We start from the raw sequence: 27920 nt of genomic DNA, 5'->3' as shown, positions 1-27920 counted from the left end.
GCGTAGTGCGAAGCACAGTGACGCTACCCCGGCTCTCTGGGACGCTCCGCACGTCAGCGAGAGTACGCGCTCTCTCGACGGAGATGGTGAAACCGGTCTCCCGGGCTTGGCTAGAGCTGTCAGGGTCAGGGTCGGCTGTTGCGGCGTATCCAGTCCAGGTACTCGCTGACCCTCGTGTAGACGCCCGGGAAGCCGGCAGCGGCGCATCGACTTCCGAAAGAAACCACGCCCACCACGAGCCAATGCCGGTCCCGGTCGCGCACCATCAACGGACTGCCGGAGTCGCCCTGCGTGGAAAGGGTGTGGCGTTGGTCAGAGCAGTGAAGGCCCTCGTAGAGGCGCGGACATAAGCGAAGAGAGCACGTTTCTTTATTTCGAGCGTAATCACGTCTGTCCACCTGTGTGCTAACAAAGATCTAGAGATAAAATGTGCCCATGGTGAATCGTACCAGTAGTCACTACCAGCAAGCAGTTTTCATAATTCCTAAATATCAATAGGCACCTAGTAAGCTGGGTAAAAAGTAATTAGCGGCCTAAACTCGCACGCCAAGGTGACGGTGCACTAAAGCCTACTGTCAAGCAATTACATTTGCATTCTCTAATTAAGCTTTAGGCCAAAACAAACGCGGTCTAATCGAGACAGCACAAGACAGAAACACACGCCGAAGGTTAAGTTACGTGTCATACTAACCATTACCTTGCTATCAAGGAACATGTTTAAGTATACGGAGGCTGGTTAACAAGAAGCCCTGGTTTAAACGACAAACAAGAATTGCAAGCGAAATAAAAAACTGAGCTTTAAGGCTTGCAATATCGTTTATATTCAAGGAGGTGCTTTAACGTCCGTGCAACTGGGTGGTGACATCATGAAAACAACCACCGTATAGTTACGTTGGCGGGAACTGAATAATCAATCACTCAAACCAGTGTCAAGAAATAAATAATTTCTCTCACTCTTTCGTCGTTATGTGACATTCTGACAAAACATGCTATGTTTCTTCACAACCATTTCGGCATGCTGTGCACGAGTGAACGTTTCGGAAATATTTCTTCATACCTCTATAACTGCGTGCTATGACAGCCTGGCGTGAAGAAGCAAGAGATGAGACGCTGTCCCACGAATGATACGAAATCATGTCCTGGTGTTTATTTGTTTATTGCTCAAACTATACTTATTGATCAAATGTGTTCAATAATTTTTCCAGTTCCATTCACTGAACTTCGATGCAGGTATAGTCCATCCAGGTTCCTTCCTTTCGTATTTTCCCGGTGTATTTTCTCAGCATTTACCTCTTCGTTCAACACACCCTTTACGTTTCTATTGGTGTTATTTCTCTAATGGGTTTCCCTCCTTCTCTACTGTGAATAAAAACAATTTGTTCGACGCAATTGCACAGAGAAAAGATGTTTATTCGCCAGGAGCCTGGCACGGGGCAATCGGTAATCACAGCGGAAAACGCAGCAGCCGCGTAAGCGGAGCTAGATAAACGAGAGTGCGTACAAAAATAGGTACCGACGTTAAACGGAGTTTGTTCTCCTTCTATCCCTCGTCACAAATGTTAACTCACAGTTCAACTCAAGCCGTCTTCTTTAAGTCCAGCAGTCAGCGAAACGCGTTTCGGCACCACGCTGCACTTGGTCTTAGCACTTGGTCTCTTGAGTGCTAATAATGAAGCTCAGGGAGCGTCCCAGGCTCGTGTAAAAAGGTTTGTTGTCGCCTTGGGTTTTGCTGGTACTGCACTCAAAACATGCTACAATAGAAAAGAAAAATCTGTTTCCGCCCGGGGTCGAACCGGGGACCTTGCGCGTGTGAGGCGCACGTGATAACCGCTACACCACGGAAACAGGGATGACAGCGTGGGGTCTTTGCAGGTTGTCTACCTTGGGTTCAATATTGTTCGCTCTTAATTGCTCTCTATACAATTGTTCGCCGTTGTTCACTATGCAGTACTTTCATTCGCGTCTGGAAACTGAGGTAGAGTTCATACTATAGTTGTACATAAAACTAAAATTATTACGTTTTGAATTTGTCTATTTGTTTTGTTCTGGCCTACAAAACGTGTAGGCTACTCTGCAATGAAGATTTTTTTTTAATTAAGATTTATGTCTGTGGGCTGCGTTCATTTTGCCTGTTCAATACATAGCGTGGAATCAACGGCTGCTGATTGATAAAATAAAAACAAGGAAAGGAACTTGGCTTCCGTATCCCGTAGGCAGAGGCAGAACATATGCGTGCACATAGAATCACCTCGAAAATGAAGCGAGGTCTGCAAAGAGACTGGCTCGGAACTCCTTATGCAGTGCGCAGTTTAAAATACAAAAAAAGCGAAAAGCCCTGAATGAAGCGGTTGTTGCACTGTCAGTATACGCGACGTACCTGGCATGCGTCCTTGCCTCCCTCGATGTACCCGGCGCAGAGGAACCCACGCGTGATGGGCTGCACGTATCTCCGGTCGCAGTCTTCGTTGCGCCAGATGGGAAACGACACCTGCTGCAGGGTGCCGCTGTTGGAGCCGCCTGCGATGGAGAACCGCAGCGGCTCATGCCTCTCCCGAATGGCTTTCTCCATTTCCTTCCTCTCTGTATAGTAGCGGCTCTTTGTTGCGTACATATACAAAGCACCAAAGATTTTAACGTGGCAGTGTACGTAGATACGTTGTATTGTGATCTCTACTCCAGTATTAGAATCCTTGGTGGTGTCTTCCTTCTTGTTCATTGGGCTTTGTCTAAGTCTGCGCTGCTTTTGTCGTCATGAATCTATCGTCTGCTGAATTGAATTGGCTGTTGGGGAAAGGAAATGGCGCAGTATCTGTCTCACATGTCGGCGGACACCTGAACCGCGCCGTAAGGGAAGGGATAAAGGAGGAAGTGAAAGAAGAAAGGAAGAAAGAAGTGCCGTAGTGGAGGACTCCGGAATAATTGCGACCACTTGGGTATCTTTAAAGTGCACTCACATCGCACGGCACACGGGCGCCTTAGCGTTTCGCCTCCATCGAAACACAGCCGCCGCGGTCAGGTTCGAACCCAGGTCTATCGTCTGCTCTACTCCACATTTAAAGCAGAGGATGAAGAGGGAAAGTGAGAGAGCGAAGAAGGAGAGGCGTGGGAGGCGATGGGTGCTGCACCCGGCTGATGCACTGTACTACACATTTAACACGTAAGCCAGCGAGACTGTGCAGAAGGCGCATGGCGCACAAAGCGCTGTGTGTTGCACATGCGCTCGACCATTGGAGGAGAGTCTAATCGCTTAGGCCAGAATAATAAAAAAAAATTCTTTGCTCTCACACCTCAGCTAAAGCTCAAACATTCGCGTTACACACACTTAACCGTTATGTAAGTTTTCTTCTTTTTTTAGGGGGTAGGGGGCAGATAAATGGGATTCTAAGAATGTGACGTGATTATAAACTCAAAATATTAAGTAAAACTCGGATATGCCCTTTCATCACAGAGCTTTCTCTCACTCAAAAACAAACGCTAAACGACCTAATTGCTTTCACTTAATGTCCTGACGGGAGCGAAAGTATAGAAACTTCAGGAAAGGTGTCCTACCGACATCTCCGCTCGCAGTGTTTTCCGTGAGTACAAAAATAATAAACTGCTCCACGTGTTTACCTGAGATCTCTCGCACATATACTGTTGATTCGATGGACAGTCTTTCTCAAAATTATTCAGGTCAAGTGATTTGTGTCTGGGCCACGCTGTAACGGCTCGCTATGCATAGCCAGGGATCCAGATTTCTCGAAAGAGAACAGAACTTTTGTCTCCAACCCTTCGAATAATAAATCTTGCACGGAAGCTACAATATCTACACTGCGCGGCTTAGAAGCAAACCCCTTAAGCCTTACGTTTGCGGCGAGAGGCTTTAATGTGAGCCAACTCCGAGTCGTCGTAGAACTGAAGCCCGTTGTAGCCTGCGTACAGCAGGCTTCAGTTATACGAGGAGTTGCCTTCCTCCAGGCTAGTTATAGTCGTGCTTTATTGGCTTTTAACTGAAGCTGATCGGCGTCGAGCCAAGACAAGTGAAATCAAGAGCCAAACCAAAAGAGAACGAAGAATATAGAGGAAATGGACATTAATATACGTGGCCATCGCTGAATGTTTCATCTGAGCCGTACGCTATTTTAGTTACTTCTTTAGAGAAGCCTGTACCAGCACGCTAGACCGCACCTTCGACCTGCGGAAGCGTCTCACCGTAGGAGAGCGTGCCCCATCCGATGGTGGTTGCCATGAGTCCCGCGAGGGGGTCTCGCGCGCTCGCCTTGATGGCCTCCGCCGTCGACGGTGTGGCCTCCGGCAGGCAAATGGGCCGCACCACCTCGTTGAACTGCGCGGGCGCCGAGAGGCGCAGCAGCGCGATGTCGTTGTAGAAGCCATGCCGGGCGAACCGCGGGTGCTGCAGCGCCGCCTCGACGCGGAAGTCCACCGGGCGCGCCTGGTCGCGGTCGCTGTAGATGTGGTGCTCGCCGAGCCGCACACTCAGCTGCGTGGGCCGGTACCTGCTCGCAGTGCAGCGGGATGAATGAATGAATGAATGAATGAATGAATGAATGTCAGGAAAAGGAAAGGAAGGGGAAAAGAAAGTACGCTATATTACATGGTATGTGAAGCTTCACGCCTCGAAGCTGCATATGAGCTATGAGAGACGCCGTAGTTGGAGGCTTCGGTTTAATTTAGGCTATCTGAGGTTCCTCAACGTTCACTGGCATATTGCACGCCACATGGTAGATTGTAAATTTCGCTTCCATTGAAATGCAGCCTCCAAGGCAGGGATTCGGTCTCGCGACCTAGGACTAAAGTACAGAACTTTTCAGCCACTGAACCATCGCAGAAGATAGAAAAAGGAACGCCCGAAGCAGTTGCAGTGGACATTGCCTGGTTGTTTTGTCAATGCTATCCACTGGAGCCTGGAAAAAAAGAGAAAGAAGTAGGAGATGAATTGAAAGAGCTGGTTTACCATAAACCCCAAGAATTGCAAAATTAAGCTAACATTATTTCTGAAACGCGTTGCGAGAAGAGAATAGACGCACAGCTAAAACTGTCTATTCTCTTCTCGCAACGCAAGTGCGTAGTCCAGTGCTTGCGTACGCAAAGCGCTACGGCGTTGCGTGCCTTACGCTGTCCGCTCCGAAGTATAGATTTAGCTGGCCGTGCCGTAGCGTCCCTCACGCGCACGCCCAAACGGTAGCGCCATCTAGTGACAAGACGTCAAAGCACATCAACGCTCGGTTGAAGAAAATTTCATCCGTGATTACTGATAACTAGGGTGAGCGCATTGGGAGCCTTTTTTTTTTGTTCCAAGAAAAACTATGCAAACCGAAGAAAATGTAAGAACTGACTAAAAGCTAGAAAACTGCTTCGCCAGGTGTCGTTGCTACGAGGAAAACACACTGCATTTAGTTAGGCCTAGGAGCTTGAAAATCGCCAAGTTATCTGAAAAACAGGGACTATTTATCGCTTATACCGCTACGTGTGGACAATAGTAGGCGAAATAAAAGCGAACCGCTACCATTTGAGCGAGCTATTGCGTCGGAGAATCCAGCGGCGATATGTATTTATTCCGAAGCGGGCGAGCAGGGCGCCGCCATCTTGTCAACGTTAACGTACGGAAGCCACGCAAGCGCCGCAACGCAAGTCCGCTGGCTAGCGTACGCACGCAAGACGCAGGGCTTGCGCTTGCGTTCTGCGCATGCGCACTACCGTCCCCGAAAACTCCTTGCGTACGCTAAGCCGTTGCACACGCACAGCTAAAACTGTCTAATAAAGGCGCTGCATCGTATAGGGATGCACAATGTGGCTTCCCGTGTTGCAACTGATGTAGGACTACTTGTACCGTGCTCCGAACGCCGATGCCGACACCAAATGTGACTGCTGACGTTCACCCGGTTTATGTGCTAGGAGGTGCATTTACCAAGAACAGCAAGCAAGAATGTCGAGTTTGTAGCTCCAAATGTTTGCATGCCTTGTAACTAAAGCGCCCCGCAAACTAATCAAAAGAATACCGAATGCTTTGCGTTCAACTGTGCTGCTAGGCGAACATGTCTGGTAAAGTTCATGTTGATGCTTGCTGCTAGCTTTTCATTCCGCAAACATATTTGTTGTTGCCGTGGGCAAAATTTTACACTGGCGAACTCCTTTTACCTGATCGATATTGAAAGCAAATTTAGCTCTTGATGCACCTCTGGGCATTTAGGTTGTGAAAGTAAGTAAAAAGAGAAATAAATAAACAGGAAGAAATAAGAATACAAAAATAAAAATAACTGTTTCCGCCCGGGGTCGAACCGGGGACCTTGCGCGTGTGAGGCGCACGTGATAACCGCTACACCACGGAAACCAGTTGGGCAGTGCTGCTGAGCCGAGCATCTTGTTTTTCACACCATAGCGACCCGTTTCCATTGCGCCCTTGTTCATGTAGTTTGCGACACATTCATGCAATTTATTATAACAGGTGTTTCAGGGAAACCCAACGCTAAATTTTAAAAATAGGCTTTTTGAGTTAAGATTATGGTTTCTACAGCAGAGTAATGCTAGTGTCGGTGAACATCAGAAAACAGATGACAAAATTAACTAGTTGGCCGGATAACTAATTTCTGATAATTATCTTTATAATTGTTACAGAGCTAGTTGCAACGAAAATGTGTAGCCGGTAGTTTATAATAGCCATATCAGTTTTTTATAATTTTGGAAACACTATTACCCTCGGCGCTGTGGCTCAGCGAATGTTGGCTGCATCGGACCAAAACGCACGCGCTTTCGAAAAGCATGCAGGCAAATTAACCCCTTCCCCCCCCCCCCCCCCATTTCACGTAACTAGTCGAAATAGCCAAACCTTGTTTAGGCACAGCGCCGAGGTTAATAGCGTTTTCTAAACGATAAAATTTTATATTTCTATTACTGACGGCCGGCTACAAAGTCTAATTTCGAACAGTGCCTAAATGCAAGGGGTATTAAAAAGTTAATCATCAGAAATTAGTTACGCGGCTGACTAGTTAACATTATTCACCTGTTTTCTTCTGTCCGCCAGCGCAGGTAATATTGTGCCACATAAGCCGCCTTAATAGCTCCTCTCAGTAACGCTAGAAGACCTACCAGATACTTTACATTCTATGCTTATTCTCCTAGATGTTTCATGCTCATGGTGAGGATCTGTGGTCATTTCTTGGCCTAAATAGATGTACTTTCTTGTCACTCGCAATACCTGGCTGCGTATCGTAAACCGTTGCTCCTTTCCCAAAGTGTGAAACGTCAATTTAGGGTTCTTCATATTAATGCTTATCCCCAAGTTTTTCCTTCAGTGTTCAGGGGTCGTAACCCATGCGTTGCAGTTCGCTCCCTGAGTTACTTACCATGGCAATGTCATCAACGAATCGGAGATTACTAAGGTGCTAACCATTAACTGATTCCCAGTTTTTCCTAATCCGACCCTCCCAATTCCCCTTTGCAAACACGCAGGGTATAGGACTGGAGAGATTGTCGCTCCCTCCCTGTCGCCGTTGCGGGCTGGCACTTTGATCAGTTTGCGTGTGGAAGACCATGGTTGCAGTGCAGTCTCGACAGATATACTTAGCACTTTGACGCATGCCTCTTTGACACCCAAGTTACGCTGTGCCTGCATGACTGCTGGTGTTTCGAAAAAATCAAATGCTTTTTTATAATTTTAATGAAGACTATACCAAGCCATGCATCGTTGTTGTAGCGGATTATAAATTAGCTGCGGTTTAATATACTGCTGAACCTGGTTAGAGAGCGAAAGCTGTGATGCAGCGGGCGAACTAGACGCGGCTTGGCGTCTGTAACGTTGAGTTCGTTCCGCACACTGGATAGGCAGTGCGCCCACCCTGCCACCCTGGCAGGTGGCAGTTAAATGGTTGATCGCGAGAGGTTGGCCACCCAATGAACACTGCGGCCTACTGCCGCAGTGCCGCGTGTGTGCCACGTTGTCAGTGCTAATGCACGCAGCCCACATCTCTCTCTACCTCTCGCCACTGCCACATACCTCAAAGGGCGATTGAGGCGTCCACTGACCCAGGGAGCCAGTTATGCGGTCTTCCTTTCTTCTTTCACTCCCTCCTTTACCCATCCCTTACGGCGCGGTTCAGGTCTCCAACGATATATGAGACAGATACTGCGCCATTTCCTTTCCCCCAAAAACCAATTATTATTATTATTATTTCCTCAAAATCATCGGAGTCTTGAACGTTGTCAACGCCAATAGACGCAATGAACGCCGACGCCCTACAGAGTTGGTTTTTGGGGAAAGGAAATGGCGGTGTGTCTGTCTCATATATCGGCGGAGACCTGAACCGCGCTGTAAGGGAATGGATAAAGGAGGGAGTGAAAGAAAGAAAGAGGTGCCGTAGTGGAGGGCTCCGAAATAATTTCGACCACCTGGGGATCTTTAACGTGCACTGACATCGCACAGCACACGTGCGCCTTAGCGTTTTGCCTCGATAAAAACTCAGCCGCCGCGGTCGGGTTCGAACCCGGGAACTCTGGATCAGTAGTCGAGGGCCACTGAGCCACCGCGGCGGGTATAGAAACAGAGGCTAGCGCTCGGTTTCGGCGGCGGCTGAATGACGTCATAGCTGTCACGTGGTTTCTCCTCGGTTCAACGTCAAACTTGCGCACACGGTGAAGGAGCTACGCAGGGGGAGTAGTAAAGCTTTCGCTCTAAATAAGTAATAAAAGAGTAAGCTGTACTCTAGCCACTATCTTTTATAGAAGGGAGCGCGCTAGAGGACAGCTTTATTTTTAATCCGACACATAATAATAATAATAATAATAATAATAATAATAATAATAATAATAATAATAATAATAATAATAATAATAATAATAATAATAATAATAATAATAATAATTGGTTTTGGGGGAAAGGAAATGGCGCAGTATCTGTCTCATATATCTTTGGACACATGAACCGCGCCGTAAGGGAAGGGATAAAGGAGGGAGTGAAAGAAAGGAAGAATAGGTGCCGTAGTGGAGGGCTCCGCAATAATTTCGACCACCTGGGGATCTTTAACGTGCGCTGACATCGCACAGCACACGGGCGCCTTAGCGTTTTTCCTCCATAAAAACGCATCCGCCGCGGTCGGGTTCGAACCCGGGAACTCCGGATCAGTAGTCGAGCGCCCTAACCACTGAGCCACCGCGGCGGGGCGAATCCGACACAGGGGCATTCGTGTTTAGAGCGTATACGAACTGGTTGTATTCTCCTCAATTTCTCCGCGCTGAGAAACCATCACATGAGCGGCGCCCGCATTCAGTGATGACGACAACATTGTTTTTGGGTTAGGGTGCTGACGAGTGGCAGCGAAGGGCGGCGGTACCTGAATCCCGAAGGGTGCGACAGGCAGTGAGCTGCTGTGAGCACGTAGCGCTCGTTGATGAGCGCCCCACCGCACCAGAACTCGCGGCCGCGGCGACCTTCGAGGAATATGGCAGCCTGCGAAGAGAGAATTTTCGAAGCCGACAACCTAAATCACCGCAGAGATTCAAGGCCGGTCCAGTAAGAGACACGGCTGCAGCGACCATAAATGAATACAGTTCTGTCAAAACAAATCGCGTATGATAATTAAACGCTAGTTTCTTAGTGCCGATGGGCACTGCGTGTGTATACTCCTTTTTAACGAACTTAATGCAACGAAGCCGCCTTCAACAGCTCTGTGCAGTGCGAAGGCATTGATACCACTATACTAGCAGGCTGGGACTCGATAAAACATTGATTTCCGCCGGCTGTTTCTTCGTACAAGTCACGACGGAGAAGTGGAGCTGCAGAGTCTCGCTACAGAAAAGGGATGCTTATACTCAAAGTAACGCTTTATGTGTCACGGCTGGATGGTCCGCCTTACGCAGGTAGCAGCCAGCGCTGGGAATCTGGATTAAGAGGACCACCCTCCAAAAAAAAATCAATTATGATAAAGTTTTCTCTTTCTCTGTTCCCGCTATCAAGTGCAGTTCCTCTCAGTCTCTTCGGGACAGGCCGCGGCTTTCACTGCACTGAACTAAGAGTCTAAATATGGCATCTGTATATGTCCTGAATACGGTGTTAACTCCGAGGCCTCAAACATTGGAGAACACCTGTCTTGCAAAATAAAACGCGAGCATGAACTTGTTTCAAACGGGCAAGGATATTTGCATAAAGACGTGCTTTGAACTTGTCAAAAATTCTGTCTGTTGTCCCGACCTCGTCTGCCACTTACCATCCAGGGCCACTGGCCAGGCGTCGCTTCGTGTCCGCCGACAATCCTGGAGTCGCGACCGGCGTGACCACACCCTGAAAAGTCCGAAAGAGTCACGGTGTAAGCATCCACCTTTCCTCATTGGAAATGGCCTTCAAAAGCTTGGGACACTAGGCAGAATGAATGGCCCTTATATCTAGATATCAGCTGGAGGGCTACACTCAAATAATATCCCAGCGTTAGCTCAGCTCGTTCCTCAGATTTGCGCCGTTGTCGGCGCCATCCGCAGCACAGAGCACCTGCTACAAATGGTGACCTTTGCAGCACAGCAGACGATGTCATGGCAGTGCCGGTTCGGCATGCTCTAGCGAAAGCCGCGGCTGCGATCACTCGCCCAGTGAACTTGGCAGCGCGCCAACACGTCGCGGAGCCAAGTTCCTGGAAAAATTCTTAGCTTTCACACCACACCTAGCGCTCAAACAAACATTCGCACTACAAACTCGTAACTGTCCGGTGAGTTTTTCTGAAGCATACATTGAAGCCTACACTACGACAGAAGATGAAGATTGACATCGAAAACTCATGTCCAGGTAATAAAGATTGTGGTTTGGAGTTTTTGGGGGGGGGGGTCAACGTCTGAAAGCGATTCAGGCTATGAGAGACGCCGTAGTGAAGGGCTCCGGAAATTTCGACCACCTGGGGTTCTTTAACGTGCACTGACATCGCACAGTACACGGGCCTCTAGAATTTCGCCTCCATCGAAGTTCGACCGCTGCGGCCGGGGTCGATCCCGCGTCTTTCGGCCCAGCAGCCGAGTGCCATAACCACTCATCCACTGCGGCGGCCAGGTAATAAAGAGGAGATTACAGACTTTCATCGTCTTTCAACTCAATCACTTTGTGAAAATGTCGCAGCCTGGGAGTCAGAACAGTTGCATTTAAACGTATCATCTTTCAAGTCGATTACTTTATGAAATGTTACACATCTACGAGACAAAGCGTACTGAACACTCCTCGTAGAGATTATCTTAGAATTTTCACTTATTCAAAGTTTAAAAAACGGAATGCATGAAACGCGGCGGCTGCGTTTTTATGGAGGAAAAACGCTAAGGCGCCCGTGTGCTGTGCGATGTCAGTGCACGTTAAAGATCCCCAGGTGGTCGAAATTATTCCGGAGCCCTCCACTACGGCACCTATTCTTCCTTTCTTCTTTCACTCCCTCCTTTATCCCTTCCCTTACGGCGCGGTTCAGGTGTCCAAAGATATATGAGACAGATACTGCGCCATTTCCTTTCCCCAAAAAACCAATTATTATTATTATTATTGCTATTCCCATTTCTCTGGATCGGCAAGTCGTGTGTAAGAAGACAAACGCGGTGCAAGTGACGTGCACCGTGTCTTTACCGTCTTTGTCGTTTTGTTCTCGCTATGCCATTTGAAACAAAAAGACCATGTAGTCTATCATCATGTGGCCCCGCCGCGGTGGCTCAGTGGTTAGGGCGCTCGACTACTGATCCGGAATTCCGGGTTCGAAGCCGACCGCGGCGGCTGCGTTTTTATGGAGGAAAAACGCTAAGCGCCCGTGTGCTGTGCGATGTCAGTGCACGTTAAAGATCCCCAGGTGGTCGAAATTATTCCGGAGCCCTCCACTACGGCACCTCTTTTTCCTTCTTTCACTCCCTCCTTTATCCCTTCCTTACGGCGCGGTTCAGGTGTCCAACGATATATGAGACAGATACTGCGCCATTTCCTTTCCCCCCAAAACCAATTAAAAAAAATCATGTGCTTTTATGCTTGAATTTAAATGCACTTGTACAGGGATATAACATGCGTTACGGAATCCTGGATGGTCGTAATAAAAATTGGAGAACGCTTAAGCTTCGCCTTTAAGAGTGGAACGCGACAGCGAGTTGCAGCGCTGCAGAGAGTCCACGAACGCCGTCGCCCGTTCGGCGCGACGCCTTGCCCGTTAGACAAATCGCTCTGCTACACGTACGTACGGTGAAATGTAGGCGCGGAGAGCAAACCATGTAGAAGCGCTGACAGGCGCCTTTCCGAAACGCGCGGGACTCAAGTTGCAGTCGTAGTTCCTTTCCTTAAAATCAATTTTCATTTCATTTTCCTTCCTTACTGCGCGGTTCGGGTGTCCACAGATATATGCATGTGGCAGGCCTCACTTCCTTTCCTTAAAATCAATTTTCATTTAATTTTCTTCCCTTGCGGCGCGGTCCGGGTTGTCCACCGATATATATGACCCACCGATATATATGACTGGCCCCCCCTCCTTTCCTTGCGCTGCCATCGCGAGCTATCTGTTAAGGCAGTGCGAGGAGGAGGAGGGATTTTTCGCTCACGGGGAGGAGGAAGGATATTTAGCTCACGGCCGACGCCGACGACACCGGCTTTTCTGCGACACGAGCTCCTTAACGCTGTCGCGTTAATACGAAGCCTTCATTGCGTAGTGTCTTGTAGCTGTACTGTTTCACACATGAAAATACATTTCCTATTCAAAAGCAATGGTATATAGCCTGGACACATTCTTTATCGTTGCTAAAGTTTCCAAACAGCGGGAACACTACTCCTGTTTCACATTTTATGAAATGTTAGCATGGGATGGGTCAGTGTCACTGCAAATCTCGGGCACTCACGCCTGGTAGGTGCCGGCGGCGGGAGGAGCGGGGCGGGCCCCCAGACAGCCCCACCGTGGGCAGGTGCGCTGCGGCAGAGGGCGGTGGCATCGCGGGAGACGACAACGGTGGGGGCGGAGGGGGGGGGGTCGCGGTGGCCGGGGAGGCCTCGGGGGCCGCGGCCTTGGCACCTGAACGCAGCGAACAGCAGGCAATCATTGGCATGGAATGGTGACACAGACGTAACCGTTAGAGCACTAATACATCTCCGTACTTCGATGCTGAATGGCAACGTTTACAAGCGTTGTGCGAAGGCTCATTGTGAACTTCGTAATCTTGCAATGCAATGATGCATGTAATGATGTTTATAAGTTATGTCAAGCCGAACACTGACCGCAAGCCTCTTCTAATTGATCGTGTTTTTAACGGCTAAATTTCTATCAGCTAACGAATAAAACTCGTTCCTAGCAGCAGATTGTTAAGATGCTCGATGTGGTTGAGTTCTCAAACAGCTGTTTGTAGTTTACATTAGCAGTTTTTCATCTTCTGTGTCGCCCAGCCTCCATTTGCTCGACGATGATTGACTAGAGTCTCCCTGAGATATGCAATAATAACAGTTAACACCCTGCAACACGATGTAGGCAATATGTGTACCCCAGCACACGTCTTCTGAAAAATTCAAGCAGCATCAGTGCACTCTCCCGACCTCTATTTCCCGATTGCGTTCTTGCCCCTCCTGTCAAGCTGCATGCACCGTAAGCAAATCTTGAACACTGTCTTTGTCTTGACATCCTGTCCACGTCACTTGACTCCAAACTCCCTGTGGGCGCCAGCTGTAAACCCAGCTAGCATGGGTTAGACGAGATGCAAAAATATCCGTCTTTGTTCTCTTCAATAGAATGATTCTCTCTCTCACTACCTAGAGTTAACTCGTGTAAGAAATGGCCATCGCTACTTTATCCGACGCCTTGTGCCACCAAACCGTTTTCGCATACTACTTAACTGACGTCGCACTAGGAGTACGCGTATTTCTAGGAGTACCTTATAGCATTAAAATTAAGTCTAGTTTAACTTGGAAGCTATTACTTTGGTATTTTTGTTCTTTCTGCACACATATTTACTGAAGCTTAAAACGGAATGCAGCAGCCGGGGTAACTTATACGGGTTAGTATACAATGTCCCGAAGCACTATTCAAAGGGCCCGGTTATCCAGGCCTTTTGCAATGACTTTCAGCTGTCTCGCGGAAGCCATATTACGAGAGCATGAGTTAGGACAGGCTCTAAACTACCTCTCCTGTGTGTTATCCCGATACAAATTGTACCTGCGCAATATGGTCGACGGCCACCACCGCGGTGGGCCTGGATGTGACCGTTGTGACTATCACTGGGCTGGTCACCACCTGTGACGTGCTGAACGACGGCGGCCGCGGAGTGCATCCGACGGGTTGTGGTCGGCCTGGGCCTCCGGGTGGTGTGTACACCGAGCGGGTACGTGGTGGTCCAGGCGGAGGGCATCGAGGTGGTCGACTTGTTGCTTCCCTCGACCACGGACACGGTGATGAAGTTCGATTCCGTGAAAGGGCTCCTCCAGCGAGGCTGGAGTCTGCGGCGTCGTGATGCCGCTCTCGGCGGGGACGCCGGCAACAGGAGGTGCGCTGGTTGTGGTTGTTGCCGGCCTTGTGCTCGCCGAAGTTGCGGTGTTGGTGGTCGTAGTAGTGACTGGGACTAGCTGCGTGAGGAGACGGGATACACGCGTTTGATTGCCGACCTACGGCTATTGTTTGTTCCACTACCAAGACCAACGCTTAGTGCCGTACCAAGGCTTAGTGGCTATCAAAGGCTTACCAAGGCTACCAAACCAAGTAATGGTTACCAAGGCTTAGCGCCGTACCTGTAGGCCTTGTAGCCGTTATGTCGCGCTGCGGGTTGTTGTTAGTCGTGTAAATCATCCTCTCTCTAAAAATATATTCCAGACAGACAAGTTTCTGCGAGTGTGTTGTACAAAGGCGAACTGCAATTGGTTTGTTGCCGGCTGATAGAACTCTACGTCATTAAATTGGAGCAATGACACTGCTTGCGCACTGCAAAGGAAACATGTCGACGGAAGTCGGACGGTTAAAAAGCCATTGTGATGTAGTTTCACTTAATAGTTACTTTGTATAGGAGATTCTCGATTACTCTATGGTAATCACGTCATAAGGGTAATGCAGCTATCCTCATAGCAGTAACAATAAACAGAACCAACGCTTGATTCTGTTTGGGGCGATAATTAACCAGCCGAATTATCTCATGAAAGAAGAAACGGTGCACCGAAGAACGATATAAAGCATTAATGCAAAGAATGCGTTTAAACCATCACAAAATACACGCACCCACGGCCACACGGGCTAGCATACAAGTCACACAAGGTCTTAAAGCGCGTCTCAGGGACCAGTCCATTCGTCAGCCTAAGGACAAGCAATTAGCGTCAGGAGGCTCTTGCGTGGCAACCCTGCTCCCCCCCCCCCCCCCTCCTTGTGCGATGTTCGAAACTAAGCTGAAACTGAGCTTTAGAACGGGGAGCAGGCCGCGTCTTGGATTACGTTAGGCCGCTCCCATCACCATTTCGTCTAAAAAGTCAAGCGCAAAATTGTAACTCTCGCTATAAATAATTTCCACTTCTACTGACGCCAGCAGTACGAGAAGTTAGTAGATAATAAAAACAATGTATCATGCACAATTTAGTAGGTTGTAACCTCCTTTTTTGTGTGTCAATAACTGTCTTGAACATCGCGCGATTTATGATGTCCTGTCTCCATGGCGACCAAACAACTTACTTCTACTGGCTAAGCCTAGCAGCTGGTCAAAATCCAGAAGCAAACTTAAAATTAGCAGCGTTTTATCCCTAATACTTCGCGAAATCTTTTCCCTTTCCTCTCTTTCTCCATCCATATTTCATTTCTAGACTTTTTCATTTTTTCATTTTACAAACTTTTGTTGTTTCTATATTAATTTATTTGCATTCTTCTTTCATGGTTTTTTATTTTTTATACAGAATAAGCCTTCTCCCGCATTTACATCGTTTTTAATCGAATCAGGCACACGAAACATGCTTCAAACACAGCATTTATTTTCATTAATTCAATTTTATTAATTAACTATTTGCAACTCATCAACCAAACTTTGCTCATTTCAAGATCTACTCACGCACTACCTAACGAAATCAAACTTTTGCACATTTATCTTCGCAGAACGACATAATCGTCCGGACAATGCTTGCGGACACTTTTCGCTGATGCGACGTACTCACATAATGCTTTCGCATCAATAAAAAAATAATCGTGCATCATTAATTTCTGCGAACGTCGCACACAGTGAAGCTAAATGAAAATGAAAATTGGTTTCTGGGGTAGGAAATGGCGCAGTATCTGTCTCGCATATCGTCGGACACCTGAACTGCGCCGAAAGGGAAGGGATAAAGGAGCGAGTGAAAGAAGAAAGGGGTGCCGCAGTGGAGGTCTCCGGAATAATTTCGACCACCTGAGGATCTTTAACGTGCACTGACATCGCACGGCACATGGTTTCGCCTCCATCGAAACGCAGCCGCCGCGGTCGGGTTCGAACCCGCACAGTGAAGCGGCAACGATGAATTTTTTGCGAGGCGAGCCGTCTCCTCTTCGTCGGACGCCGCCATATTTCCCGATCACCCGCTACGCAGATAACCAAGATACCCAAGGGGTGTTAGCGGTCTGCGCATGCGCACTAGCTCCGCGATATTCCCCTGTCCTCCTAAACGATACTGTCACACACTTCTAAAACTTCCTATTTTGTCACTCGTGTGGCTGCGAGGCGATGCAACCGCCATATTTTTGCTCGCTATGGTTACCTGCATAGGCGCGCCGCGTAGTTGACGTCACTCGAATAAACTCTTTACAGCCGCGCTCCAACGTCCTCGCCCGCAGTTGACCTCATGTCCGTAACTGTGCAAATAATACTACAACTATGAAGAATATGCTTGTAACTCTTCTTTCTTCCGTTGCACACAATGCACTTGTCTCGCGAAAGACAGCATTTGGCTGCATGCAGGACGCTGTACAGCTTTTCTCGTAGGCAGGCATCACATATGAGTTGACCAGAATTGCATTTTTTTAAAGCGAAAACTTTACTGGGGCTGGGCTTTTGCCCCGCCGCGGTGGCTCAGTGGTTAGGGCGCTCGACTACTGATCCGGAGTTCCCGGGTTCGAACCCGACCGCGGCGGCTGCGTTTTTATGGAGGAAAAACGCTAAGGCGCCCGTGTGCTGTGCGATGTCAGTGCACGTTAAAGATCCCCAGGTGGTCGAAATTATTCCGGAGCCCTCCACTACGGCACCTCTTCCTTCCTTTCTGCTTTCACTCCCTCCTTTACCCTTCCCTTACGGCGCGGTTCAGGTGTCCAACGATATATGAGACAGATACTGCGCCATTTCCTTTCCCCCCAAAACCAATTATTAACGCGATTTGGGCCCCGCCGCGGTGGCTCAGTGGTTAGGGCGCTCGACTACTGATCCGGAGTTCCCGGGTTCGAACCCGACCGCGGCGGTTGCGTTTTTATGGAGGAAAAACGCTAAGGCGCCCGTGTGCTGTGCGATGTCAGTGCACGTTAAAGATCCCCACGTAGTCGAAATTATTCCGGAGCCCTCCACTACGGCACCTATTTCTCTCTTTCTTCTTTCACTCCCTCCTTTATCCCTTCCCTTACGGCGCGGTTCAGGTGTCCAACGATATATGAGACAGATACTGCGCCATTTCCTTTCCACCAAAAACCAATTATTATTATTAACGCGATTTGGCCGCGGCGGTGCTCAGAGGAGGCGCAAGACGTCACAACGCGCGCCTCGCCGCGCCTTTCCTCAAAAATCCAACTTTCAATTTTCAGTTTTCTCTTTCTTCTTTCCGTCCCTCCTTTATCCCTTCTTTTAGGACGCGGTTCGGGTGTCCATCGAGATATGTGAGATGGTTACTATACCATTTCCTTTCCTCAAAAACCAAACAAAACAAATGAGCCGATGGCGTTCATAGAGTTCATTGGCGTTGACAATTTTCCGTTATTTTCACGAAAGGAAAGGCGCACAACCGGCTCTGTAGGCCAATGGAGACCTCAATCTCGCTTTCATGTACGTGGTGTTGGTGTCCAACTGCAAAAGCGTGCTTTGCGTTCCGCACACTGGATAGGCAGCTCGCCCTCCCTGCCACCTTGGGAGGTGGCATGTAGATAATGGTTGATCGCGAGAGATTGATCACCAAATGAACGCTGCGGCCTAGCTATTGCTGCAGTGCCACATGTCAGTCACAACGCTGTCAGCGCTAATGCATTCAGGCCACCTCTCTCTCTCACAGCCGCTACATGTATCAAAGCACGAATGCGGCGTCCGCATATCCAGGGAGCCAGTTATGCGCCCTTCATTTCCTCAAATCCGTCGCCGTCTAGAACGTTGTCAACGCCAACACCAATGAACACAGTGAACGCCGACATCTTTCGCTTTGTATATCCTGGATTTGCTGAGCTAATCCACAGAGATTTAATATCTGCTGAGGGTCCTTGGACCTAATATATTAAACTTATTTTTGGAATATGGCGGAGTGCTTGGCTTGAAACACTCTGGCGCGGGTCGGCCCGGTATTGTACTGCCTCCTGGATCGGCCCGGGGCATATTAGCGCGGCGCGTCTATTCTTTCACTCTTTGCTCTCCTATCCTTTACCCCTCCTACTATTTTGAGCGCGCGGCAGCGAGCGTGGCTCGGCTTGAGCCAGTAGGCAAGCCCGCGCACTTTCTTTTTCCTTCTTCCTGTCAGCAACAGCATGTTACTAATCCACAGAGATAATCCACATTAATTTTTTTTGTCGGCGCGTACCGTCACCGGGAGAGAACGCATAGCGCCACAGGAACACTACAGTGCTTAGGACTGACCCTTCCAGGGCAGCAGACCCCCGGGAAAAGCAGGTTCTGGAAGCAGATGGACTGCCGAAGGCGACTGAAGTCAAGAAGCAGGTAGATGCAACGCGTGATATCGCCGCAGGTGCCCGGAAGACCCTGGGGAGTTCGACACCGGTTCAGGTCGTAGAGCTGAGATAGCATCTGGAAGAAAGAAAGGCCTAGGAAGAAAAAAACATCAGCGGTTCTTTGTAATCGTTTACCAAATCGGTCGGTCGGTCGGTCGGTAAGTCAGTCAGTCAGTCAGTCAGTCAATCAATCAATCAATCAATCAATCAATCAATCAATCAATCAATCAATCAATCAATCAATCAATCAATCATTAACGCCATCCATGTCTCGCAACGAAGTGAGCCGAATATAGCGGGAAAAATAATAAGCATTGCCATTCCGCCGTCGGTCGGTCGGTGGGTCAGTCAGTCAGTCAGTCAATCAATCAATCAATCAATCAATCAATCAATCAGTAACGCCGTCCATGTCTAGGAACGAACTGCCATTCCGCCGTCTGTTTCTGACCTAACTTCTCTCATTTCTGGAACTGCCACTTCAACTCCTTCGAGAAATATATTACTAATTATTGTGCTTCATCAATCATGGTCCCAGGAGGACACATTGTAACACTGGACCCGGAGTAGCTTGGCTATAAAATTGCACTAGGACACATGTGCTAAGGACACCCCCGACCTTCCATCAGAGTACTGTCTTCTGTTGAATCAGGAAAACGAAAAAAAAGGTCGGGAGAATTAGATTTTGTGAAATAAAACATCCTTGAATGACTATAGTCTTCTGAAACATATTGAACTGGGGAAAAAGGCTCAGAGAGAACAAAGGAGCGTAAACTAGACGAGCTCATCATTTTAAGACGAGCTTTTGGTCGAGTTGGTTTCTAAGCTTAGGCATAAATGTAGTGCAAACAATCATTTTCACGTTCAGGAAGACACACACAAAAGTTCAGACGCCGCGCCCGTACGCGTGTGAGTCTTCCTGAATGCGAACGTGGTTGTTAGCGCTGCAGTTGTGTCTGAAGAAATCAACATTTTAAAGTCAACTAGTTGTTGATCAGAGAGGAGAATCGACAGATGCTATTGTCTTTCATGTGAGCAGTAGGATGCTGGTGCATGACATCCGGCTTGGGAAACTTGGTGATGGGAGTTCTGTGCAGTGATTCATCATTAAAATGTCAGGTCCGTTCAGCCGACCGAACAGCGGACTGATAACCGCGCAAGAAAATTGAAAATTGGTTTTTGAGGAAAGGAAATGGCGCAGTAATAATCTTGCATGTCTGGATGGACACCCGAACCGCGCGATAAGTGAAGGGAGGAAGGAGGGAGTAAAAGAAGAAAGAGAGAAAGAGGTGCCGTAGTGGAGGGCTCCGGAATAATTTCGACCGCGTGAGGATCTTTAACATGTACTGACATCGCACAACACATGGACGCCTTTTGCGTTTCGCCTTCATCGAAACGCGGACGCCGCAGCCGGGTTCGAACCCCGGAACTCCGGCACAGCCGCCGAGTGCTCTAACCACTGAGTAACCGCGGCGGGTAACGGTGCAAGTTGTAAAGCGAAAAATGCGGTGTTTCTTGTTTTGTGGTAAGGTTTCTCTTATTGTAACAAAAAGAAGAAAACATGGATGAGGGATGCTAGGTGTGGGGACTTAATGAGGGATTTGGCAAGCTTATATAACATCAATATTCAGAAGACATCCAGGCACTAGCCATGGATACGAGAGAGTCACATTGTGGAGGGGGGGGGGGAGAGTTTGATAACCCATCAGCATAATCAGGGAGCGCACCTTCGAGTGCGATAGCAAGATAAACGTTCAAGAAGGTCCAGACGATAAAAATGTGGGGAGTTCTGTGTCGTCTGCGATGTTATGAGTAGCGCTGAGGATCCGCTGCTGGTAAGTGAATAAACTGAGACCGGCTGCTTGTGTTGTGGATTTTGTTTCCTTTTCATAGATTCATATCTGACTGTGCTAGTTTGCTTCTTGCGTTAGTGCGAATCCTCCAGTTTGGTAGAACTCGTCGAAACGTGCATTTTAAGTGCTTACACTACCTGTGTAGCAATTTTAGTTCCAGAGATATACGCCAGGAACGTAATTTTAGCGCACGTTCCAATTTGATGTCATCATCGACGACAACGTTCTGATATCACCATAATTGCTGTGAAGTGCACTCTGCCTTATGTGCGGTGTGCGTCAATTCTGTCGGCGTCGAAGTGTAACCGCTTTCACACAACGCGAGAGCCGTGCGCAGAGACTTCGCGGCCTTGTACCGCACTTGTAAAATAAGACAAAAAGTAATGTGGGTCCCGAGGTGGAGTAGTCTGAATTGAGTTATGCTTCGCTCGCACGAGGCACCTTGCAAATCGAGCTCAGAACGCCAGCCACGGTCCGTTTCCAACGGCCGACCGGGGTCCTTCGGTCCGCCTGGCCACCGAGGCAGCGCAGGCCTCCTCCCTCGACCGAGCCCCGCGGCGTACGTTTCTTGTGGAGCCGACCGACCTCTCGGTCGGGACCCGGTTGGGGCCTTCCAATGGGCTCGTGTCTCAGACCTTCCCAGGGGAAGCGGGGAGAGCAACAACGTGCTCCGTGCGTGTCCCCTTATGCAAGCATCACCCCGGAACCCGCTTGCCGGCGCGAGCGGCAGCTATAAATACTGCCGCTAAAGCGACCACGCGAAATTTATAGTGACACTGAATTTATTAAAAAAACGAGGACATTAACAAACATGTTTGTCATAATTGTATCGGACAATAATTGCACTATTTCCCTGCACAGGTCTTTTAGTCAAGAGTAGCATTTTCACTTCAGCCAGCGCGTATCAACAGCACATAATGAGCAAGCAAGAGGCCCGTCCGCGTGAACTAACCATCCCAGAACCGTACGGATTAATTTCAGTAAATCCGTTTATTCTTGCTTCTTTAATGCTTCAACGGTAACAGATTACAAGAACACTTGGTCTAATTCGTTACGTAATTTCCGTGCTTTTTTCCTGTTTTGTTTTTTAAGCCCGTTGATCTCGTGCATATGATGCGTTGTGCGAGGATGAATAAATGGACGCGTAGAATTATTTCCGAATTGCGAATATATATTATATATATATATCAGTAGCTGGCCGAGCACTGCACTTTGCTGAGCTACGTTCACTAATTATTAAACGGTGTTTAATAAATCGATAAAAGCGAAGATATCCGATCGGTGTTTTTTGTGTGCTTTGTCGCATAGTCTCCATTGGCATCCTTTGTGTAAGAATTTCGGAAAGCAGTAGGATGGAGAGGAAAAAAGCGGAAAGTGGGGAAAGGGGGAAAGGAAAGGCATAGTGCAGCTACAGAGCGCGGCAAATTCAAACAGTGTATACTTTACTAGAAGCCTCGCGTGCTGCTCTCTACTTTGAGTTCAGTCTGCTGTAATCACGGTTGGGGGGCTGGACAATATATTTCTTGTTTACATTATAGCTCATCCTAACGTATGCAATGAATGGGAAACGTTTGAAAAATGACGCAATGTTTCTTCCAAGTCGTTCATTTACAGTTTCCTTCATGGGTTTCCAGTATTCCCCTGGAATAATTTCAACACATTCAGCACATACTATTGTTACTAGCCGGGATCAATTAGTGAAATAATTAACACTTTCGGCATGCCACTTGAAACAGCACCGTGCAGATCTGTACTTCGAACTAAGAATGTTTTATATTATTGTTGCCATTATATTTGCAGTTTTTTACCCAATCTGTACCACATACCACCAGTGTGATAATTATCTTATTAACAGCACTCGCGGAATAACTACGCAATTAAAGCTCGTTTAGTAGTAACTTCGGTCATTTTTCTCATTGTTCACACACTTTTTTTCTTTTGCCTAATGTCTACTACATATACAACCGGTTCAATGACATTTTGTTATTGACACTCGCGAAATTACGAGTATTGCTTGTTTAGTTCTGCTTGAACTATTCCTAGCTAACGGTAGACTTTTGCTTTTCAATTTGTTCCTGTCATATGACCCTCTCTGTTTTTTTTTTCGTCATCATCATAATTTATTATTCCTTAAGGGCCCCTTGGGGGGGTTATACAATACGTCAGGGGGTGCAAGCAACAAAAGTTCGAAGTGGTCATTCGGACAAGAAAGTGAACAAAATTTTTGACAGGGTTCTGTCGCATGCGACCTAATCTTCGGCCACGCATCAACATTTTATTCGTTCATTCGTAGCACCGCCGCTTGACATGACTGGGCATTTTCACTGCACCAACGAACGGCTCCATGCTCGTCCACGAGCAACGCTCGCGTTATGTTTATGGGCACACCACAGCAATTTCAGAGTGCAAATAGCATATGCCCGCTGTGCTGTTGATTCGGCCGGCTCTCCTCGGTTGACTGCTATAACTTGCTTGAGGATTCACAAAATAACCGGAGCATATATACCCGGGAGAGAAAATCCAACAAAGCGCACGATGAAATCCGCTCTCTCGGCGGAAGACGTCGGCATCTGTCTTGGTTAACAATGGTAAACGAAGTTGTCTGAGGAGTACGCGTGCGAATTTCTGAACGCGTCCGTGGGAACTCAGTGAGCTGGGCTCACAACAAATTTTGCTTTCTATGGCTCCAGAATTTCATGCAGAATATATTCAGGTAAGGTATCGCACTCCACGCTGTATACCTGTCTGGAGGAGGGACTATTTTTCATGGTTCTCTCATCGTACCGTCGGGAATGACACAAGTTAAGGGAGGCAAGAAACAAATGAAGCCGGAAAAAAAAAATTCTATTTCTTGCCAACTATACTCCCAGGATGGAACGCTCTTCTAACACACGTAGCAGGTGCCTGCAGCGACACTCTGGTTTTGTTAGTGAGTAAAGTGCAATCTTCCTTTGCTTGTTCTCTTTTTTTTTTCTGAATTACGAATTTTTAAGCAGTTCCTAACTCATGTTGCCACTGTTCCTCTGCCTTAATTTCTCGACGCTGCTAATCATATTATAAATAAAGAATTAGACATAGTTGTCCTGAGCGCTTCCCCACGATTGCTATACGCAGCATGTATGGTACGCTCCATAGAAAAGGCGGCGTGTCTTGTGAGTTGAAAACAAATTTAATCTTTTTTTAATTTAATATTCCCAGCAATGTTGACTCCGGTGACTTGTAGCATTATTTACGGGCACTAGCAAACACGTTTGCAAGAGTTATCGGCTCAGCCTTGGAAGCCTCGCTCACGAATGCTTATATTGTATTCCTTTTGTTTCCTTTCATTCGCTTCGTCGCGCGGCAGCTTTTGTTTCATGAATTTAGCTCAGAAACAAACGTATCTGTCAGATTTTGTGGTGGTAATGAAGAAAGTAAAACTTGATTCCGACCCCGCCCAAACTTACAATCTCCAGCCTTGCACTGCCAGAAATCGCTCTGCGCCTCTTCGGCACAGGGGCGGGGAAAGGGTTTTTGTGGGAAGACCCCATGCACCGCCTTTTTGTGACGGCGAGAGGTCAGGAGTAATCACCCCCTTCCCTCTCTCCCAATGGGTGAGTACTGCAAGACATCCCTATTTTGCACCTTCCTCTTGAGGGATGCCGATAACCTGCTATTCGAAACTGATGAATATAAGTGCACTCCCCACCACCCTTCAATTTTCCCTTGCCATTTCACTCTATTTGTCTGGATCTGCAATCACTATCTGCCCCAGCTAGGTGCACTCATTTAACACTTCCAATGGATTGCTGCCTATCGTAAACTGCTGCTCTGTTCCCGGTATGTTTATCACTGCCTTAGTTTAGTTCATATGATTTCTTAGATCTACTGTTTTCTGTATAGGTCCTCAATCATAATCTTCAATTCGTCCTCTTAGTTACTTAAAAGGGCAATGTCATCATTAAATTGTAAATTATGTCCTAAGGTTCTATCCGCTGATATTCATAGCTCATCCTTCGCAATCCAATTCTCCGAATGCCGCCTCAAAACACTTCACTTCACTTCACTTTATTACCTTAAAGGCCCCCGGGATTGGGGGCCTTTAACACGCCATGAACAGTAGAGGAGAGATTGTATCTCCCTGCCTTACACCCATCCTGACAGAAAATTTTTTAAATTTTCCCTTGTGTTCACAAAGGAAGAAGTATAAAGATTTGGCCTCGCTAAGTTTTCGCTGTCATTGCCTGCGCATGACGTGATGTCGATTTTGGCTGTGGATCAGTTGATAGCCGCTATATGAAAGAAACCAACATATTGCCCTTTTCATGGAGCTTATAGTTTACCTTGTTTGAAATTGCTCCTTCTCCAGCAAGAAGACGGCGCAGTTCTCAGCTCCGTTACGTCGATTGAAATTCGCGGTGGCGACGTGGTAGCAGCTCAGGATATGACGACCGTTTGGAACTGCCAGTTCTCGCGCGAGTGCAATGGTCTGCGTCGGCACTTCGCCGAGTGCGTCACGCCTGAGGATACTTACACGGTGACCGCGTGCTGAGAACTCTCACTTTATTTGTATTTTTCTTTTACATCCAACAGCGCGGAACGCTGCGACATTAACTGCCTCTTTTTTATTTTGTTTTTATTCGTTCGAAAAACCGACTGCACGGCCATCTGCGTTTGTCAACCACTTTTCCTGTCTCATTGTTCTTACGAACATTGTCTGTGAAAGTGTGCACTAAAGGAGTGGGCTATCGCGCACAATTTAAATGCGAGAGGGCTGTACTTACGCAAACTCATAAGGAAGACGTTGATTGGCGAAAGTTAAAAATAGCGGTGTGCTTTGATTTCACTTACAAAAAGAAGTGGTGCTACTTTTGGGATTAGAAAACATATTTTTAAACTGGGCACTACAATAGCGTTCTTGTTTTCCTTTTCGCGCTTAAATTATCCCTGTCGCGTATCGCTTAGCCAAGATAGCTCATCATCTTCGAAGCAAGGACAGGATTCAAGAGTGTCATTATGTTTGCGTCATTGCACGCTTACTACTCGGTCGATGGATAGCCAGCTGTTAGGCGACAAGAACGGGAGATACTTGATGGGCATCCGTCTATCGGGTGGGATAAATACTGCTTCACTGATCGCGAGTCGAGTATTGAAAAGAGCATAATACTGCTCTTTGTAAATTTGTACATATCGGCTCAAGACTGAGTGCAAGGTTGTGATCTATCAGTGTGTGCCCTGTGTGCCCTGCAAGTAATGGCCAGCGAACATGTGGAAAAGTAATCTCCCTTTGCTCACTTCCCTTCTATCTCTCCCTCCGTTCCCCTTCCCACGTGTAGGGTACACACTAAACAATTTCTCACCCTTAAGGGTGTAAATCAGCTGTCCCCAGACGAACACCCTTTTCCAATTGTTCGGTGATAAAAGAGGGTGCCGAGATCAGCACTCTTAAGGAAGGGTGCACTTCATATTTTACAGGGTGTAATGGTTACACCCTCATTAAGGGTACTATTTTTCCATAACACCCCTACGAACGCATGTTGAAAGGGTGCTCCACACTGATCCACCCATGAAGCAAAAGCCTTGGACTGATGCGCGTCCTCTAAACTTTCATGCTGTGCACCCTTCCTGAAGGGTGCTGATCTCTGCACCCTTTTTAGCCCCCAAAAGAGTGTTCATCTGGGGACAGCTCATTTGCACCCTTATGGGTGAGAATTTGTTCAGTGTGTAGCATACCGGACGTCGCCTAGTTAGCCTCCCTGCCTTTCCGCTCGTCTTTCTCTCTCTCTGCACCTACCGGACCATCACGCGCACTCTTATTTTCTGAGCTTAGACTACGTGCAAAGCTGCTTGTTTTGCAAGGCATTAATGGCCGTATTTTTATCTCCTTTGCGCGTATCTGGGACAGCTCCTGTTTTGTATAGGCGGAAGAAAGAAATTAGGGCCCAAAAACACAGTGATTTCCAAAAGCGCCAGCTTTGACGCTTTTTTTTTTAAATCTAAAACTTGCATAACCCCTCCGGAGAACACAGAAGGAGTAACATCGCTGAGATTCCCAGATATCCCCTCGGCCGCAATGACACTCTAAAGTTAACACGCTATACAACGCATCGGCATTACAGAAGTTTTGCTTGGTTATAGGAACTGCGTACCACCAAAACTTTTCAAACGTTATCGACGGTTTCGGAAGGCGTTCAGCCGGTTAAACAGGGTACGCGTGCCCACTTCCATCTAGAAATGTCGCGTGCAAAACATCGCTTTTGGAACTTGATCGTGACAGGGATAATATGTGCCACTCCCCCAAATTATAGTGCCCTCTAAAAATCTTGGGAGCGCTGTTACCGCAGACCTTGCCACTGTTTCACCTTGTATATTTTGTCGCTTGGTTTTGCCTATTGCCTCAACCACTTTCACGCCAACACCTCCATGCATTCAGCTATCCTCTGCCTTAAACTCTCAAACGCTCCGTTGCCTTGATCCTCGCCCTTTCACAGAAGACAAGATCATCGGTCCATGGCCACAACAGTTGACTGCCATCAATACTTACAAGGCACTGTTTTGTTTTTTAGGAACGACTGCCTTGATTGACAGATTGTGACTGTGTTTATTGTTCCATCTCTCTTCCCTTTTTAATCCCCTCATTCCCTTCCCCAGTGCAAGGTAGCCAACCGGAACCCTTTCTGGTTAACATCCCTGCCTTTCCCCCTCTCCTTATCAATCAAATCAATTAATCAATATAACTATTGCGTCAACCACTTGCACGCCAACACTTCCATCCATTCTGCTATCCTCTGTCTAAAACTCTCAAACGCTCCGTTGAGGCGGCACCCCGCCACAATAGGCCAGCCATCTGAAAGAGAAGCCAAGGCGTTAACATATGTAAAGGTTGCTCGCCTCCGACCGGGTAGTTGACCTGCCGTCCCTGGACCTCCTGCGCGATCTCCTCCGCCAGGCCATGCTCGAAGACGAGGCGGCGCAGAGCGCGGATCTCCTCGGGGCTGGGTATCCTCTTTGGCTTGGCGGGGACACTGGCTCCGGGACCGCGGCGGACGCTGCGCCCCGGGAAGGAGACGGCGCGTACTGCTCGCCACCGGTGTACGGTGTCCTCCGGGTGAAGCGCCAGGGATGACCCGTTTGCGACTGCGGCGGAAAGCGTGGCGTTGCCGCTGCTCGAAGAAGAGAGGCACATAACGTAGCGTGGCGTTGTCGTCAGCAGGCACAGCAGCAGGAGCAGCAGCAGGTGGACCAGGAACGGCGGGGCAAAGTTCAT

The 27920-nt window shown here is 47.9% G+C and overlaps 2 non-coding genes and 1 pseudogene across 3 annotated transcripts; all 3 read right to left on the bottom strand.

Annotated features, from left to right (window-relative positions):
- On the bottom strand, positions 1–27920 carry LOC144094674 (uncharacterized; annotated as a pseudogene). Its single transcript, XR_013306541.1, has 9 exons — positions 27545–27920; positions 18733–18917; positions 14127–14533; positions 12826–12995; positions 10200–10273; positions 9327–9442; positions 4192–4496; positions 2378–2517; positions 1–287 (listed from the first exon to the last, which is right to left on the bottom strand). The product of XR_013306541.1 is annotated as an uncharacterized LOC144094674 (transcript).
- Positions 1773–1845, bottom strand: TRNAV-CAC (transfer RNA valine (anticodon CAC)). Its single transcript has one exon. It is a non-coding gene; the product is annotated as a tRNA-Val (tRNA).
- Positions 6259–6331, bottom strand: TRNAV-CAC (transfer RNA valine (anticodon CAC)). The gene has a single exon. It is a non-coding gene; the product is annotated as a tRNA-Val (tRNA).

This window comes from Amblyomma americanum, chromosome 6 (assembly GCF_052857255.1).
Source record: "Amblyomma americanum isolate KBUSLIRL-KWMA chromosome 6, ASM5285725v1, whole genome shotgun sequence".
Classification (NCBI taxonomy): Eukaryota; Metazoa; Arthropoda; class Arachnida; order Ixodida; family Ixodidae; genus Amblyomma; species Amblyomma americanum.
The sequence above is the reverse complement of the archived record's forward strand: the minus strand, read 5'-3'. Positions and strand labels throughout refer to the sequence as shown.